The following is a 17959-nucleotide window of genomic DNA, read 5'->3' on the forward strand; positions in this document are numbered from 1 at the left end:
CTTCTTCAACCCAAGGGCAGATGGAACTCCAACCTGAAGAAATCCTTGATGTACGAGAGAAGGTTCTCTAGAATAGAATTTTGAGAGAATTATTAGTCAAATGGAAGTCCTATCCTTTTGAAGACACCACCTGGGAGAAAGAAGCCGAACTGATGTGTGGGATTACCCCCAAGTTGCCAGATGAGGATATCTCGCGTTTTTCAAGTGGGAGAGGATGTAAGATTCCTCCCCAGCCCCTCAAGATGTCCAGTTTCTTCCCCTGTAAAATCAATCCTCTTTTCAGAATAATAAAAAATCTTGTTTCTACCTGTTTTGGCCTAGAGAGAGAAAATATTCTAGAGAGAGATAATTCAGTTTTTAGATATCTTTGGATGGAAAAATATCTTTTCTTATTAAAATAAATTCCTCTGAAATTGAAGTTTAAAAAGAAATTCCTAAGGTGCATTAGAAATAAATTATAATGTGCACAAAAGACCTTAGTCTAAGGGCCCCTATTTTCAAAAAATTTTGGATTAAGGTCCAAACAAAGGTTTGACAGGACAATGAGATTAATCCAAATGTAGGGAGGAGATAAATTGAAGAATAAAACAAAACCCCCCAAAAATGAGTAAATGCTCACATAAGATGAAGAGTGGACTAAGGACTAAAGAAAAGAATTAAGAAATTGAATTTTGACACCTCAGTGTGGGGATCTCCCCTCATGAAGTAGGTGCCTTTTTCTCATCATTACTCCCAATTTTTAATCAATAAAATGAGATATTTTCATCTCTCCTCTCTCTTGTTTCAAATTTTAATCAATAAAATGAGATATTTTCATCTGTCCTGTTTCAAATCTAGATCCAAAAAGTAAGCTGAACTGACCCAAAAATGGTCAAAAATCGACCAAACTGATCTAGAAAATTCTAAAATCAGTTTGCTTGGTTAGAGGCTCACTTTTTCCTATAAATAGAAGCCTCCCCCTTTGTAAAAGCTTAATGCTGTTTATGCACTGTTACTCTACTCCTGTCCTAAGCCATCTACATTGAATTTTTTAATAATTCAATTGTTTTTGGCCTAATCCTCTCCAAAAAAAATTGGTGGCCACTATTGCTTTAAACAAGAGTAGAACCCTCAATCCCTCAAGCCAAAGGAGAGCTTACAAGTTCCATGTAAGCTAATTTTCTTACTTTGTTTACGAATTTTAATGAAAAATCTATGGTTTTCTTGATTTTTATATTTTGCAAATGATTGAATTAAATTCAAATACTATGCCTTTGATGAAAAGGCCACCCCCCTTCTCTTCTTTACATTCCAACCTTTCTTAATCCTAGAAAGATTAACTAAGTGATTAATTAAACTCTTCTTATTGTTTACTCTCTTGAATTTAGAAAATTATGTAGATTAGAGTTCTATAATTCTAAATTGGGTTAATTAAGTTAAGTAAAGAAAGATAAAAATGAGAAATAGTCAGCCATACAAAGGAGGTTATGTCAAAATTTTCCAGAATTTTGTGAAAAAAAAAGTTTATTTTTATGTTATTCCAAAAGAGTAATTCCCACCATTTTTGCATCTAAAAGAAATATTCTAATTACTCCATGTACATATTCACCTATGAATATGCATGGATATCACTGATATTAATTATTAAAATTGATCTCTATACATAGAAAGATGCATAATGAATTTTTTTATTATAAAAGTGTTATTCTTATTAAAATTGATTTCTATGTATAGAAAGATGCATAAAGGAATTTTTTTATTATAAAAGTGTTATTCTTATTAAATATGATTTCTATGCATAGAAAGATGCATAAAGGAGTTTTTTTATTACAAAAGTGTTATTCTTATTAAATATGATTTCTATGCATAGAAAGATGCATAAAGAAAATTTTTTATTATAAAAGTGTTATTCTTATTAAATTTGATTTCTATGCATAGAAAGATGCATAAAGGAAATTTTTATTATAAAAGTGTTATTCTTATTAAATATGATTTCTATGCATAGAAAGATGCATAAAGGAATTTTTTTATTACAAAAGTGTTATTCTTATTAAATTTGATTTCTATGCATAAAAAGATGCATAAAGGAATTTTTTTATTATAAAAGTGTTATTCTTATTAAATTTGATTTCTATGCATAGAAAGATGCATCAAGGAATTTTTTTAATTATAAAAGTGTTATTCTTATTAAATTTGATTTCTATGCATAGAAAGATGCATAAAGAAAATTTTTTATTACAAAAGTGTTATTCTTATTAAATTTGATTTTTATGTATAGAAAGATGCATAAAGGATTTTTTTTCAATTACAAAAGTGTTATTCTTATTAAATTTGATTTTTATGCATAGAAAGATGCATAAAGGAATTTTTTTAATTATAAAAGCGTTATTCTTATAAAAATTAATTTTTATGCATAAATAAATGCCTAAAGAAATTCTTTTTATTTTAAAAGTGTTATTCCTATTAAATTTGATTTTATGCATAAATAGATGCATAAAAGGATTTTTTTAAATAAAAGTGTTATTCCCATTGAAGTTGATTTTTATGCATAAATAGATGCATAAAGAATTTTTATATCAAAATTAGAATTCTCTTAAATTCTATGTTTAAATTCTATGAGTATTTGATAAATGAATAATTAAATACTCTAAGAGAGAAATTTCTATCGTTTTATATTGACACACGGATTGTAAAAAGAAAATTCAAAAAATCTATCGAGATCGAAATATTCAGATAAATGATTAGTTTATTTCTCATTGGAATTCGTAACTAATTTATAAATCAGTTAAGTGAATATTCAAAGAAAGAAATTCAGTAAAATAGTAACTGAATTATCAAATCTTTTTGAGAAAGATAGTTCAAGAAAAATCTTATCCGACTCGAATCTTGAATCAGACTATGACCAAGACCAAACTCTTTCGTCAGTTTCGAGGAAAGAAGGTGTGACCAGTTTAGAAAAATACACTCAAAACTCCCGCCAAATCTGAAACTAAGTTTGAGACCCTTCGAATTGATCTGTGGATCAAGGTTATAGAATTCGAGGAATTCTGGTATGAAATTTAGAATTCCGATCAAGAAGTTTTGGGGATACTGATTCAAGAAATACTCCTTGTATTCAAAAGAAAATCAAACTGAAAACTTGCATAGAAACCATGTTTTCTTAAAGGACTGTCTTACGTCAGAATGCTGGAGGGAGCATTTGGTATATGTTTTTCTAAGGGAAGTTCCATTGCAACAGTTGGCAGGGAGTGTTCAAAGGACGGCTCACGTGGCAAAGCCTGGTCTTGACCAGCCTCGGTATGGTTGAAAAATGGTGCGCTCCCAGTACAATAGGCGAGGGCCGATGAAGCGATCCTTAAGTGAAGTGCCAGGACACCTAAGGAGGATCCTGGAGGGTTCTGACCAGGGGATGCATGGGCTTGTGGTGCCTATGACACCCATGCGTGTGTCGTGGAAGATATGCATTGATGGACGAAATGATTATTGTAATCTATTTTACTGGATCTTGTTGTTGCTGACCAGTTGGTCTCAACGGAGAGTCCAGAGTGATACTATTTTTTAAGAAACAAGGGACTGGATGGAATTTTTGAGTTATGACATCTGTAACCAATAACTGTTTGTCAATGGATTATTTTATATGGTAAAGTTTTAAAGAGGAGTGTTTGCGTATCTGTATTCGAAAGCAAAAGTTAAGAAAGGCATTCAATTATGGGTGGGTGAGTAGTTGTATGGTTCTACCGATTCCAGTGGTTGGTGGTGGCTAACCCATGGGCCACCGGATGGGGTTAGGCTGGAATCAGTGGAGTTTTAATAAGTAAATTGAAATAATAGGAATACGCTTAGAATTCGAGTAGTTAAATAAAAACCTAAAGAATTTCTCAAATGAGTATATCAATGGCTGTGCCTGACTTCGGTTAGGAAAAAAAGCGTTGATTTCCTCAAATGATTAGATCAACAGCTGTGCCTAATTTCGGTTAGGAAAAAAGCATTGATTTCCTCAAATGATTAGATCAATGGTTGTGCCTGAATTCGATTAGGAAAAAAAAGCATTGATTTCTTCAAATTAAGTCAGTGATAGTTTTCCTTCTATCTGGTTTAATCAGGTGAAGGATAGTTTAGTCTCTTGACCCCATTAGAAAATTCGTTAAGAAAATCAAAAAGCTGGAATCGTCCTCATTTTTCGGGCAAGGGAAATTTTCCCGGTTTCGGTTTTGGAATGACCACCAGATTAGTCTCGTGTCCGGACACTTGAGGGCGAGGCCCCGAGTGGGAAACCCTGCCCCACGCAAGAGGAAGCTACTTCCGCTATGCTAGCAACCGAGAATCAGGGGACAAAGGGGTCTCACAAATATGGAGTTGGCAAGGGGCCCTACAGTACTCCACCTAGATGTAGGGTTTGAGGAGGAATGGATGCCGCCACACTAGTTGCTTGCCCATAAGGTCGAAGGTGATGAGCTAAGCATTGCCAAAGGGGGGGCCATAGGTAACCCCCACGTTGGATGTGCGGATGTTGGCATTTCCAAGCATTGAGGTATGGCCAAAGGGACATGGATAATTTGGCAGTCTGTGAGCTTGGTAATGGGCACATGTTGGAGTTGTCAGCCAAGTAGGATTCGAATGGCCTACTCGAACTCCATGCAGTCCAAAGGGTCACACCAATTGAGGGGGATGATGGAGGATCCACCTCCTTGTTCTCCTGCAAGGGTTGGGGTGGAATCTCACCTTCCTCCAAGGGGTTAGGTGAAGGGAGGTGGGCAAGAAGATGTTGTTGAAGTGGAGGAGAAGTTGAGGAAGAGAGAGAGGTGCTAAGGGAGAGGCATCAAAGAAAAGGGGGTGGGCATGCCGATGTAGAGGGTAGATCTTTGGGGGGTATGGGCAGCCCTAGTCCTAGATTTAGGGATGAAGGGGGTGAAGGTGGTGTGGGTGAGGGAGGTGGAGAAGGAAATGGAGGGGGGGGGGGTTGTAGAAGGAAAGGGAAAAAGGGGTAAGGTGGTGGTTGGGAGGGAAATTGGTGCCAATGAGGATTTTGGCATGGAGTGTGGGGTGTTCCGACGAAGAGTGGTGGTGGGCACTAGTGTGGGGTGGGTTAGGTGGGGGTTAAGATAAAGGGCCAAGTTGGGAGTGGGAAGGTGGAGGGGGTGGAGGTTGAGAAGGATGTGAGTGGGAAGCAGAGGGATCGGGTCCCCGGTGGGTGGGGCATCCGTGTCATCCCCGCCATTGTCGTTGTTGTCATCCTCCTCATCATCGGGGTCACCCCGGGTTGGCTTTTTGGAGAAGAAGAAGAGTTTGGCCTCGCGTGCCTCCTTGATGGAGATGTTGTATGGGAAGGCAATGTGAGAATCCTTGAACTTCATAATGTCGGTGGTGGCTATGACTTGTAGTTGAAGGTAGCCAATAATGGTAGAGGACCAAGAGACCATAAGGGTGGGAAGGCTTGACGAGAAAAGTGCTTTGTAGGCATCATAGATTATCGACCAACCAAGCCTATCGAGGAATCCAAGGGTGGCAAGGGATTGGGAGAAGTCATATGGGTATGGGAAGAGGCCATGGGGAACATATAAATCAATAATGGCATCATTCTCTATGGCATGCTCATACTCCATAAGCATGGCCTAGTTGATGAGGTTGGCTAGGATGGGTTTTATGGGAAGGGTGAAGAGGGTAGTTGGGTCGGTAAAGGAAATTTGGTTATGGAAAAGGAGCGTGAGACAAGGAGGTTGATGGAGGTGCGGGGGAGTTTGTTGAGGAGGTAAGAGAAGGTGGAGGAGGTTATTGGCTCGTCAACGAAGATATTGTGATGTAGAAGGTTCAAGTGGAGGGTGCGGTATTGGAGGTCAAGGAGTTGTGGGGGTTTTGCAAGGGGGTGGAGCATGTTGGTAACTATGTGGTCGTTGTTGGGGTTGGACAACCACCGAGCCATAACACTGCTAAAACATCAGAGCTATGGCCCAATTCAACGCATTTAACACTATAGTCTAGCCAGTTAATTAGGCCATTATGGATGTAAATCAGCCATGCTAAGAGCACGATGCCATCTATTGTACCACTCTGTAAAACTGCACATTAAGTAATATAAAGATGTAATCAAATTCTGTACACATGCTTCTTTTAGCCGAGTGGTGGTGTTAATCAAACTTGGATCATTTTGTATATCCGTCTCGTCTACCATTTTGTAAATTCATCTTTTAAGTCTTCTTTGTTTATGTTTGCAACTGGGTAATATACACAAATCGATCGATCATGCATAAGCATTTTGTTTCATAATCTCTTTTAAGATAGATACATTGTTTTTCTACATTGGTCAGTGTATGTATTCAATATCAAACTGGTGTATTGATGCGTGCATAACCAGAGATGCTCAGTAAGTTGATCATGTAGTGCAGTCAACGGTTTGGTGACCATGATGCATCTTGCCGCTTGTTTCACTTACTATTTGTTGTCTTCTATGTTTGCGTCCATCATTCATGTCTGCACGTGAATTGCACTACTTGGTGCGGCTAGAAGCTCGGGAACTTTAGTTTACTATATCCAACTCCAAATCATCACAAGAAGAAGAACTGGTAACTCCGCTTGCTTACTCAATTCCTATTTCATGAAGGGATTAAGAAAGCAGTTGAAAAGGACAGTTGTTGGTGCCGATCTCGCAACAATGACTCTAGAGCAGCTGGTTGAATCAGCTCTCGAGACAGAGCAAGTGTTGGTAGGGTCTGTCAAGAGCAAAGGCAAGAGGAAAAGCAAGAGGAAGTCAAAAAGGTCCACTTCCAACTCTTCAAAGTAGGAAGAGGATGATTCTGATAACTTAACATCAAGGGGAGGAAGAGGAAGATCCCAAAATAAGGCCAAAGAGCAAGAAGGCAAGAAAACCAGCTAAGGAGTTGGTTGTAGCCATGGCTTAGTTGACCAGTGAAGGAGCAAAGTCCCCTTCCAAAGTCCCATCAGGCACTTGGTGCTTGAGGTGTCGAAATCATAGACATGGAGCCGAAGAATGCAGCTTAAGTGAGCTTTGGTGTGCCATTTGTAGGACAACCACACACAGCACTGAGGCATGCAGATACAATGAAAGGAGAGCAACTCAATAACCTATGATACAAGCCCCATTCGTGGTGGGCAGCAATTCAACCCACCCCACTAATAGCTCCGCAGGATCCATACCGAAGGACACCGTTCCTCCGACGCGGGAATTTTCCTCCCAGGGACGTTTGGCAGGTGCTCAATGGCCCTGGCACTACAGAAGAAGGATCCAGAAAGGCCCAAGCTGATCAGTCAGCACGAAGCAAAAATCAACATACAATCGATAAATCTAGTCAAACTAGGGAGGAGAAGTGTCAAAGACACGGACATCGAGGCTGGATAAAGGTGCGGAGACACCGAGGCCAGAGAAAGGTGTAGAGACACCGAGAAAGGAGAAAGGTGTGGAGGCATGAACGTAGGAGGAAAGTCAAATCAAGCCCTCGCAGAAGGAGAAACGCCTCCGTATGATCTATGGGAAGATCTGAAGCAGCATCTGATCCATATGTTGGTGGAAAAGCTCCTCACATTAGTGCCAAACTTCAAAGCTGGTATTCTGCCTAATGCCCCAAGAGGAGAGGACAGGACCATCACAGACACTTGAAACCATGCATATTGAGAAGACAAAAACTCCCTAGAAGAAAGCCTTGATTTATGATGAAGCCATCCCAATGATCCAAGTTAAGCTGGCTGGAGCGGACATAGCAGAAGTACTGCACTCGATGGCGGATCAAGAGTTAACATTTTGTCAGATATGACGTGTCGAATGCTCAGATTGAGCAACTGGGATCTAGCCCCATTCACCATAAAAATGGTGGATCAGCAACAAGTCCAGCCACTCGGATTAATCCGCAAGCTCACAATGGAAGTCTTTAGATTCACTTTCTAGATCGTAGTAGTGGTGCTCCGCGCATTGAAGGACATAAAAGGTGCCTACCCAATGTTACTAGGAAGACCATGGCTCAGGAAGGCACACATTAAGCAAGATTGGGATGCAGATAGAATAACCATTTGGAAAGGAAAGAATAAAGTCAGGCTTTCAGTGTGCCAGCCGTAGAAAAGTGGAGAATCCTTCTCAGCCGAAAGTAGTTGAAGGAGTAAACATGCTGGAAGGATTGGACCTGGATGAAGAGGAGGAATATCTCCAGCTGAATGCAAATTTGATTAGTCTGTTTAAGGCTGACGTGGCTCGTATCATGGAGAAATACCAACCAGCTCATAATCACAACAATGAAGCTAGCAGGGATCAGCAAGATCCATTGAGGAAAGGGGAATTTCCTGATGAGGCCCAAAATTTTTATGAAGACTTAGCCGATGATGGCAGTGTATCGAGTCTCCAACAAATCATTGTGATAGAGAAAGCCTTTGAAAGGGACCTAAAGCAATCCAAACAAGTCAGGGAAGATGAACTGATCGAGATGAATCTGGGTACATATGCTAACCCAAAGTTTATCCGAATCAATGCCAAATTGGATGTTGCATTCCAAGAAGAGATTCGAGTATTGCTCATGTCCTTCTTCAAGGATGTTTTTGCATGGAGATACACCAAGATGAAAGGCATTGACCCCCTATTCTATCAACATCGGATCAATGTGAGGGAGGATGCAATTCCCATATGGCAACAAAGATACCGGATGAATCCCAGCTATGTAAAATGGGTCAAGGAGGAGCTAGACAAACTACTACATGTCAGATTTATCTATCCGATCGATCATGCGATGAAGAATCAAAATCTCAAGGTCTGTGTGGATTACAAAAAGCTTAATGCCACTACAATCTTAGATCCCTTCCCTTTGTCATTCATCACAGACTCCCTATTGTGGATGCAATAGCCAACCATGAGATCTATTCATTTTTGGATGGCGTCAGTGGCGATCAGGTCTAAATGGAACCAAAAGATCAGGAAAAGAAGACCTTCATCACTGAATGGGGTGCCTTTGCATCCAATGTAATGACCTTTAGCCTAAAGAATGCTCGAGCAACATTTTAGTGATGGTTAAGGATAATTATCCCTCATATTTGCTCATGTAAAACTACCAAGAGGAGGTTTGGGATACACTTTACCAAGTGCGTAAGGAGGCACATGTGGCCTACTTACACAAGCATTTAGAGTCTGAGCATACTGAGTAAGGGATGGATGAGTTTCTCACAAGAATCAATGGTCTTAGAGAGCATCTTACATGTATTGATGTGGCCTATCTAGACAATTCATTGGTGTTTACTATTCTCATAGCTTTTTTGGATTCATACCAAGGTTTTACATCCATAGTTTGGCTTATGATGGAAGGTAACCCCAATGCCCTTAAGTTTGATGAGTTGGTTGTAGTGCACTTATGAGAAGTGCAATCTCGGCCAGAAATCAAATTGTTGTGTGTGTGGGAGATCATGCATTGACTCTACCAATCAAAAAGGTAAAGGCAAAGCCTTCTCTCAAGGGGCTACAAGCTAAAGGTAAAATCAGCCTAGTTTTTTGGGGGTGATAGGCCTAAGATTAAAGGCAAATGCAAATATTGTTGGAAGCCATGCCATTATATTAATAAATGTAGAAAAAGGCTGGAGAAGGAGAAGAAGAAAGAGTCATGCATGGGTGTGGGTTGATACAGAAGGAGAAGAAGAAAGAGTCAAGCATGGGTGTGGGTTGATGCATTAGCACCAAGTTCTGAAAAAAGGGAGTCAACTATGCACATGATGATTAGGTATTCATTTTGCACTTCAATTATGACCCTTCTGTCCATGTTGTATGTATGCCATTCATAGATCAGCATATCTGGTATTTTCATAGTGATGTTAGCAAGCACATTACTTCTTGGCATGGTTTATTTTCCTCCCTTGAGTCTGCTCCTCAACCAAGCATAGTCATGTGTAAACAACTCGTCATATCTATGAAATTTTTTCTAAGCATTCATGCGGGTGTTCATCGATCACTTCAGTGTCTTTGGAAAATCATGCCAACACCTAACGTACCTGGTGTTGTGCTTATCAAAATTTCGAGGTTCAAGACTGAGCGTGAACCGCACAAAATGTGCATTTGCCATCCAAAGCAGTATGCTCCTTGGCCACATAGTATCTCAGGAATGCATTGCAGTGGACCTAATCAAGGTGGAGGTGATTCAGAAAGCTCCGATATCTAGCACACGTAAGAGTTCCACTGAACCAACAAATGGCACAAATCAAAATGCCACTGAATCACTAGTTGAACCAGGCCAATCTGGCGTGGACAGAGGAATGCGACATTGTTGAAATATACAAGTGAATAGGGTGTGTGCGGGAACAAGCCCTTGGCTAGAGGCTGTAAAAGAGAATGTGTAAATGTGAGAGAACCTGTGAAAAGGTGAGAAGAATCTACTAGGAGAGAATAAAGGGTAGCATGAGGAGATTCAAGAGGTGTGGAGATATTCTGGGAGAGGTGGATTGAAGGTGGAGTGAATCAAGGAGAAATCAGTGGGATTAGATGCTTGGATGTAAACTCTTTGAATTGAGGCATTGGCCTAATGAGAAATTGCTGGTTTTTTTATTATCCATTCCTACATTAATCTATTACTGACTAATCACGTATTAATTATCGTTTAATCTCTTTGTTAATGATGTTGATTCTAGCATTTGATCCACCATAGCTCATCACATTGCTATAATTTTAACATGGTATCAGAGCCTAGCCTAGAATCCATCAATTTGTGAGCCCATTATCTTGCTAATCACTTGGCTAATTAGGATTAGTAGAAAATTAATATTTTCACCTCTTTTTCAACTAACCTCTGTACCCCCAACCAATGGAGGAGCTCTCTCTCCCTTCACACATAACCATTGCCCAAGCCCTTTTAGGGACTCATACTAGACTCAAGGGCCTACACATAGCTCAAAGCAATTGAAGAAATTCAGCGTAGAACTCCGGCGGCAACGCGATTTGCAAGCGCCAAATTTTTTTGGGGGGAAAAAGCTCCATGCGACGTACCTGCTTTAAATTGGTCTAATTCCATCTAGGCTCGGGGGTTTTCAAGCATGCTCTACAAGCTGGTGGAGGCAGAATTTGATTTGATCAAGTCTACAGTGAGATCCAAGCTCTTCATCAAATCTGCAGAGCAGGTGACTTTGGTAAAACAAAGATTAAGCATTCAATGTTTGGTCAAATCTTGTGTTTCTTGGCTTAATCCTCTACTAGACTAATTGCTATTGATGGCCTTGAAAGGATTTGAGCTCATTTGAACTCTAAGGCCTCAGATCTGGGCTCCCCGCATACTCTGTTTTCTGCACACAAAACAGAGGATTAATTTGCTAATCAGTGATTAATCAATACTAATCACTATATTTTGGTGCAATTGAGGATTCAAATTAACCATTAGGCATCTGATATAGATCCTTATATAACTTCAGATTGCAATTCAGAGATGGTTTGATACTCCAACCATTCCGTACAAATTGGTTACCCTTGACTTAATGTAATTTTTGGTGTTTTTTTTGCTTGTAATCATCTCCTAAACACCAGATTGAGTTGTAAAAGGGTAGACACTGCCCTTGAATCTTGAAATTGGATCAAGAGGTAAGACCCCCTTCACATTATCATGAGTATAGCACAAGAAATAGCCAAATTTAATGGGGAGCAGTTTTACACATGGCTGACAAAAACCATGTATCTGTGCTGATGAGGAAAAATCTGTGGGGGTTAGTTGAGGGAAGAGATGAATGCCCAGAGGTGAGAGGGGAAAATGAGTGGAAGAGCAGGAATGAAAAAGCATTGGGACTTATTGCACTCAGTTTAAATGATGAAATCATTCATCATATCACAGGGATACAATGGGAAAAAGATGCATGGGATGAACTCAATAAATTATTTGGCACACAAGCTAAAAATTCATCAAAGATAAATCAGTTAATGCAATTCTACAAATTGGATATAAAGGAAAGTGAACCTTTAATCACACACTTGAACAAATATAAAAGCATTAAGCAACAACTGGCAGCTACTATTGGCAAAAAGGTAGAAGATGATGAGGCACTAGCAGTGCTTCTGAAGAGTGTGGACAAAGGTGAATATGAAAATATTGTAGCAACACTAAAGAATGTACCCGAATTGAAGCTACACGAGATAGAAGGAGCTATACTAGAGCAAGAGAGTAGAGGCAAAGAGAAGAAATGGCTCGACTCAACAGCAGCAGGAGAAGAAAAAGCATTCTTCACTCGAGGAGGACTCTCTCGAGGACAAGGACGAGGAAGAGGCACTAGAGTAGGAGGAAGGACCTTCACTTGCCACAACTGTGGAAAGCCAGGACACATGGCAAGAGACTGCTACAGCAAACCCAGTGGAGAAGGAACGACATCGGCAAACTTCATGGAGGCTCCTTAAGGAAGAGGCAGATCATCTTTTCTGAGAGAGAGAGAGAGAGAGAGAGAGAGAGAGAGAGAGAGAGAGAGAGAGAGAGAGAGAGAGAAACCCCACAACCCAATGTAACCTGCCCCAACACAGTAAAACCACCTCTGAGCCACCGATGATGTAGGCCATGTGGTAGATATATGTGTGAGCACTTTAGTCAAGGTCACGACGGGCACTTATAGTAGCCTTGGACACATAGAGAGAGAGAGAGAGTGTGTCAAGGACTATGAGTTTAGGGACTTGAGGCACTAGTCACGGACTATCAAGTACGGACTATTAAGTAAGAGGGAAACTTGGTATAGCGTCCAGGTGTGCTAGGAGTATTCACTTGAGGGGAGGTGTTGAAATATACAAGTGAATATAGTGTGTGCGGGAACAAGCCCTTGGCTAGAGGCTGTAAAAGAGAATGTGTAAATGTGAGAGAACCTGTGAAAAGGTGAGAAGAATCTACTAGGAGAGAATAAAGGGTAGCATGAGGAGATTTAGGAGGTGTATGGGTTGTTCCATATAACCCTTTTCTCTCTATGAGATACAAAGTCCATATTAACATAGAAGTATGCTCTACCATTACAGTCATAAAGTATTTGTATATGTATACAAAGGACATGATAGAGCTACTATAGAGTTGCAAGACATACACAGGGTTATTGATGAGGTTAGTCAATATTTGGATGCACGGAACGTGTCTACATCAGAGGCATGCTGGCACTTATACCAATATGATTTGCACGATGAAAAGCCTAATATTCAAAGGTTAGATGTCCATCTCCCGATGCACAATAATGTGATATTCAATGACTAGGATGATTTGCATAATGTGATTAGTTGTGACAGAAACTAAAGAACATCTCTGATTGAATGGTTCTAATCAATTATATGCAGATGCAAATAGGCTGCTATATGTTGATTTCCCTTGCAAGTGGGTGTGGAATTCAGCTCTTCGATCATGGACTAAAAGGAAAAGGGGAAATATGATTGGACATATGTATAATGTTAGTCCAAGTGCAAGTGAGCAATATTACTTACGCATGTTGCTTACAATGTGCAAAGGCTCTAAATCTTTTGAGGATTTACAAACAATGAATGGACATTTGTATCCCTCTTTTAAGGCTGCATGTGAAGCTAGAGGATGTCAAAATACGCAGCGGAAATGACAACCAAATCTGAGACCACAAGAGCAAGTAGAGTGTAGAAAATAGACAGCATAAGAGAAGGAGAGAGATAGGCATATAACTCTTCTCTATACACAAGATCCCAAGGAAAAACTTTATGAATACAATGTGGGAAAATGGGGCCTATTTATATGGCCCCATCATGCAGTCGGCCAGCGCTAGCATGCGCCGCCAGCCCTCACGACTGGGCACATCTAGTCGGCCGCAGAGCAAAAAACTCCACGACACCTTTTGATCAGGTCAGCCAGCTCCACATGTACAAGAGTGCAGTTGGCCAGTATCAAAAGCTCCTGGCAGCCACCCACACCATGGAAAAATGGGAAAAAAATATGGAGAGTGAGGAAAAATGATAAAACACCTATACAGGGTGGGCACACCCACAACAGAGGCCCTGGTGTCTGATAAAGATAGGATATGACTTCTAACACCCCCTCTCAGCTCCTGGTGGCTGTGTGAAATCAACCCTAGGGAGTTGGAGTGCCGCCTTAGCGTAGCCTGAGGTAGAGACTTTGTGAAGAGGTCCGCCGTATTGTCCTCCGTCGAACAATAACGTAGCAAGATGTCACCAGCCAAGATCTTCTCACGTACGAAGTGATACTGTATCTCTATGTGCTTGGTCCGGGCATGGAAGACCGGGTTCCCCGACGAGCAATAGCTATACAACTCTGGTTATCACACTGGATGACTATGGGCTCTTTCTGTGGAAACCCAATCTTGCCTAGCAGCCTTCGCAACAACCACACAACCTCGCAACAAGCAGCACCACAGGCAGCCCGATACTCTGCCTCTATCAAAGATAGGGCAATAGTTGGCTTCCTCTTATTGCTCCAAGAAACTGCTCCTGAGCCGAGGGTAAAACTGTAACCTGAAGTAGATCTCCTCGTGTCTGGATCTCCTCCCCAATCTGAGTCACTCCAACCTTGGAGTCTGACTCCATCCCCTCCTGTGTAAAAGAGTCCTAGATCCTTTGTACTCTGCAAATACCGCAAGATCTGTAATCCGACTGGTTGAGGGTATGGACAGCCGTTGCCACAGCCTCTCCCCAAAGTGGACGAGGAAGATGGTCCTCACCATCTCCACCACAGTCCTATTTTTGCATTCTACAACTCCATTCTCTGAAGGAGATCCTGTATTGGCTAGTTCCCTCTTGATGCCATGATCTACACAAAATCTGAGGAATACAGTCGAGGAGAATTCACCCCCTTTGTTAGCCCTAAGAGTCTTTACCTGCACACCATCACATGCCAATCCTTGAACCGTGCAAAAGCTTGGTCCTTCTGTGAAAGAAAGTAGACCTACGTGAATCTGGTACATTCATCAACACAAGCAGCATAAAATGGAGAGATCCTCCCAATGATGGTGTCTGCTGAGGTCCACACAAGTCAGTGTGAATCAACTCCAACGGTTTTGAAGACCCACCTAGAAGCCTGCTTTGGAAAGGATTCCCTATGCTGCTTACCGCGTATGCAAGAACTGCAACGTCCTTGCCTACTGCTAACATCTGGCAAGCCAACCACCATCTGGTCTTGGAAAGCTCGCTGTGCAGTGCATCCACATTTAAGTGGCCAAAATGAAAGTGCCACAGATCTCTGACCTCAGAACCTATCAACCGAGGAGAGTGCAGAGAGCTTGTAGACCATTCTCCACACCGCCTTCCCAAACAACCTGGCCAGTCTCACGGTCCTGTAGAGCAACTGAATGCTCCTCAAATTCAACCCGAAAGCCAGTCTTGCATACTTCATGCACTGACAGAAGATGAAAATCGAGAGCAGGGATGTAAAGAACACGGGAAGCATGCTTACCCCCCTTGCCGTCTCGGGAATAATCTCCATCCGCCGGCCCTCACTGTGTGTATTGGAATAGTGGAGTTGTCGCCAATAAAAATGCGACCTAACTGCCGTTTCAGATCCAAAAAGAAGTCACGGGACAGAGTCATGTGCCTGGAAGAAGTACCATTGTCAAGAATCCATTCCCGGGTATCCTTCGCGGCGGCGGTGAAGCCAACTGTCTCCTCGCTCGAAGATGATGAAGTATCCGAGCCCATCATCTCTAAGTGCACAAATCTAGGAGTCTTTGTAGCTGAGGCTGAAGAATCATCACTCTTCCCAGTCCGCTTAGGACACTTCCTCTAATAGTGGCCTTTCTTGCCACAATCATTTGCAGGACCGCTCGGCCTTCAGCTTCTCTCAATCTGTGTGTCGGGCCTCTTCTCAGAAGACTTCTCCAGTGAAGCCTTCCCTTTGCCCTTGTTGTTATTCCGTCCTTTCGACCGTTGGCCAGTTAAGGCCTCCGAACCTTCGCTGTGGAGGAGTGTTCGTGAAACGTTCCTCCTGGTCCAAGACCATGGGCACAAGCTCCTCCCAAGCAGGTAATGGTGTTGAGCATGCCACTCGTAATCAAAGAGGAGTAGAAAGCGGAATACTGAGCAGGCAAGTGGGACAGCAAAGTAATGGCCATGTCTTCAGATGATATCTCTTTCATAGCCTTTGGAGGACTTCTTAGCTAAAGGGCCTACAGCTTGTTAATGTGCTCCCGCATCGTCGATGACTTTGCAAGGTTCGTAACCCGCATCTGCACTTCCAAGGAGATCCTCTTCATGGGTGATACCCTGTTATAAAGAGAAGCCAAGTGCTGCCATATACCTCTGGCCAGCGTCATATGCTTTACGTGATTGATTACTTATGGTGTGCAATTGAGGAAAATAAATGATTGGACCCTGGCGTTGACACGATCCCACATCTGTGCCTGTGCCTCATGGTCCTTCTTCATTGACACTCCCCTTCCTCTGCTTCCCCGGGCCGTGGAACCCCAATAACGATGAAATTAGCAAGGTCATGTGACTCGCCATCTCTAACAAATTTGCCATCGTCGGGATGTAACTAAAAGGGTGCGTGGGTGGGAAAAAACTCAAAACCTACGAGTGGTTGTCCAGCAACTTAGCCCGCCTTCCTCTTGCTACTTCTCTTCCCAAACAGTCCAAACATTCCACCAATCAGCAACGTAACAATCCCCCTCTTGCTCAAAAAACTCCCAAGATCTTTCAAGAGCCTAGGGCTCTGATACCATGTCAAAATACGCAGCGGAAATGACAACCAAATCTGAGACCACAAGAGCAAGTAGAGTGCATAAAATAGACAGCACAAGAGAAGGAGAGAGATAGGCATATAACTCTTCTCTATACACAAGATCTCGAGGAAAAAATTGAATGAATACAATGTGGGGCAATGGGGTCTATTTATATGGCCCCATCATGCAGTCGGCTAGCGCTAACATGTGTTGCTAGCCCTCACGATGACGACGACTGGGCACATCCAGTCGGCCAGTAGTAAAAAAACTCCACGACACCTTGTGATCAGGTTGGCCAGCTCCACGTGTACAAGAGTGCAGTTGGCCAGTATCAGAAGCTCCTGCCAGCCTGTAGGCAGCCACCCACACCATGGAAATATGGAGAAAAAATACGAGGAGTGAGGAAAAATGATAAAACACCTATACAAGACGGGCACACCCACAACAGAGGCCCTGGTGTCTGCTGATAAAGATAGGAGATGACTTCTAACAGAGGAATGTAGCATTATAATGGTTTTTGGTGAGCCTATATACCCTAGACATCTTTGGAATAAATTCTCCGCAGAACTTTCAAATGATTTTTTACATTCCTTGCAGCAGAGAAGGTGTGTTGATGTTGGTATTTGTCATTCTATAGCAAATAATGAAACTTTGTTGCAAATGCAAGACCTCTAACAGTATGGAAAGCGGCTACATGATTTTGAAGGGTTGCCTATTCCTAATAGATCAAGTGTTGCCACTATCAACAACGGTTTACTAATGGAAGAGATGATGTTTAATTTTGTTTAGCAGGTTGATTTGTTCGTTTCCATGGAAAGGAGTCTAAATAGTTGTTAATCAAGAGCATTTGATACTATCCTTGAGGTTGTTTCTTTTAACTAGGGTGGTGTATTTTTTCTTGATGGACCAGGTGGATCAGGAAAAACATATCTTTATAATGCCTTGCTGTTTGATTACGTGGAGAGAATCAAGTTGCATTGGCATGTGCATCCTCTAGAATAGCTGCATTGTTACTTTCAAATGGTCATACAATGCACTCATGTTTCAAAATCCCATTGGTGCTGAATGCTTCTAGCACATGTGGTATCAAAGCTAATAGCCCATTGGCTAAGGTGTTGAAGCTTGCAAGGTTAATCATTTGGGACGAGGCTCCAACGATGCATCGGTACGCATATGAAGCATTGGACATGACATTATGCAAAGTGATACAATGTTTGGTGGGAAAGTTATGCTCTTTGGTGGTGACTTTAGGTAAATCTTATCGATTGTGCCAAAGGGATCGCATGAGGATATTGTTGATGCAACATTATGCCAGTCACATATTTGGAGATATGTGAATGTTTTAAAGCTCACCCAATACATGCAG

This window comes from Cibotium barometz, chromosome 17 (assembly GCF_041138505.1).
Source record: "Cibotium barometz isolate CiBa-2024 chromosome 17, ASM4113850v1, whole genome shotgun sequence".
NCBI classification, from domain to species: domain Eukaryota; kingdom Viridiplantae; phylum Streptophyta; class Polypodiopsida; order Cyatheales; family Cibotiaceae; genus Cibotium; species Cibotium barometz.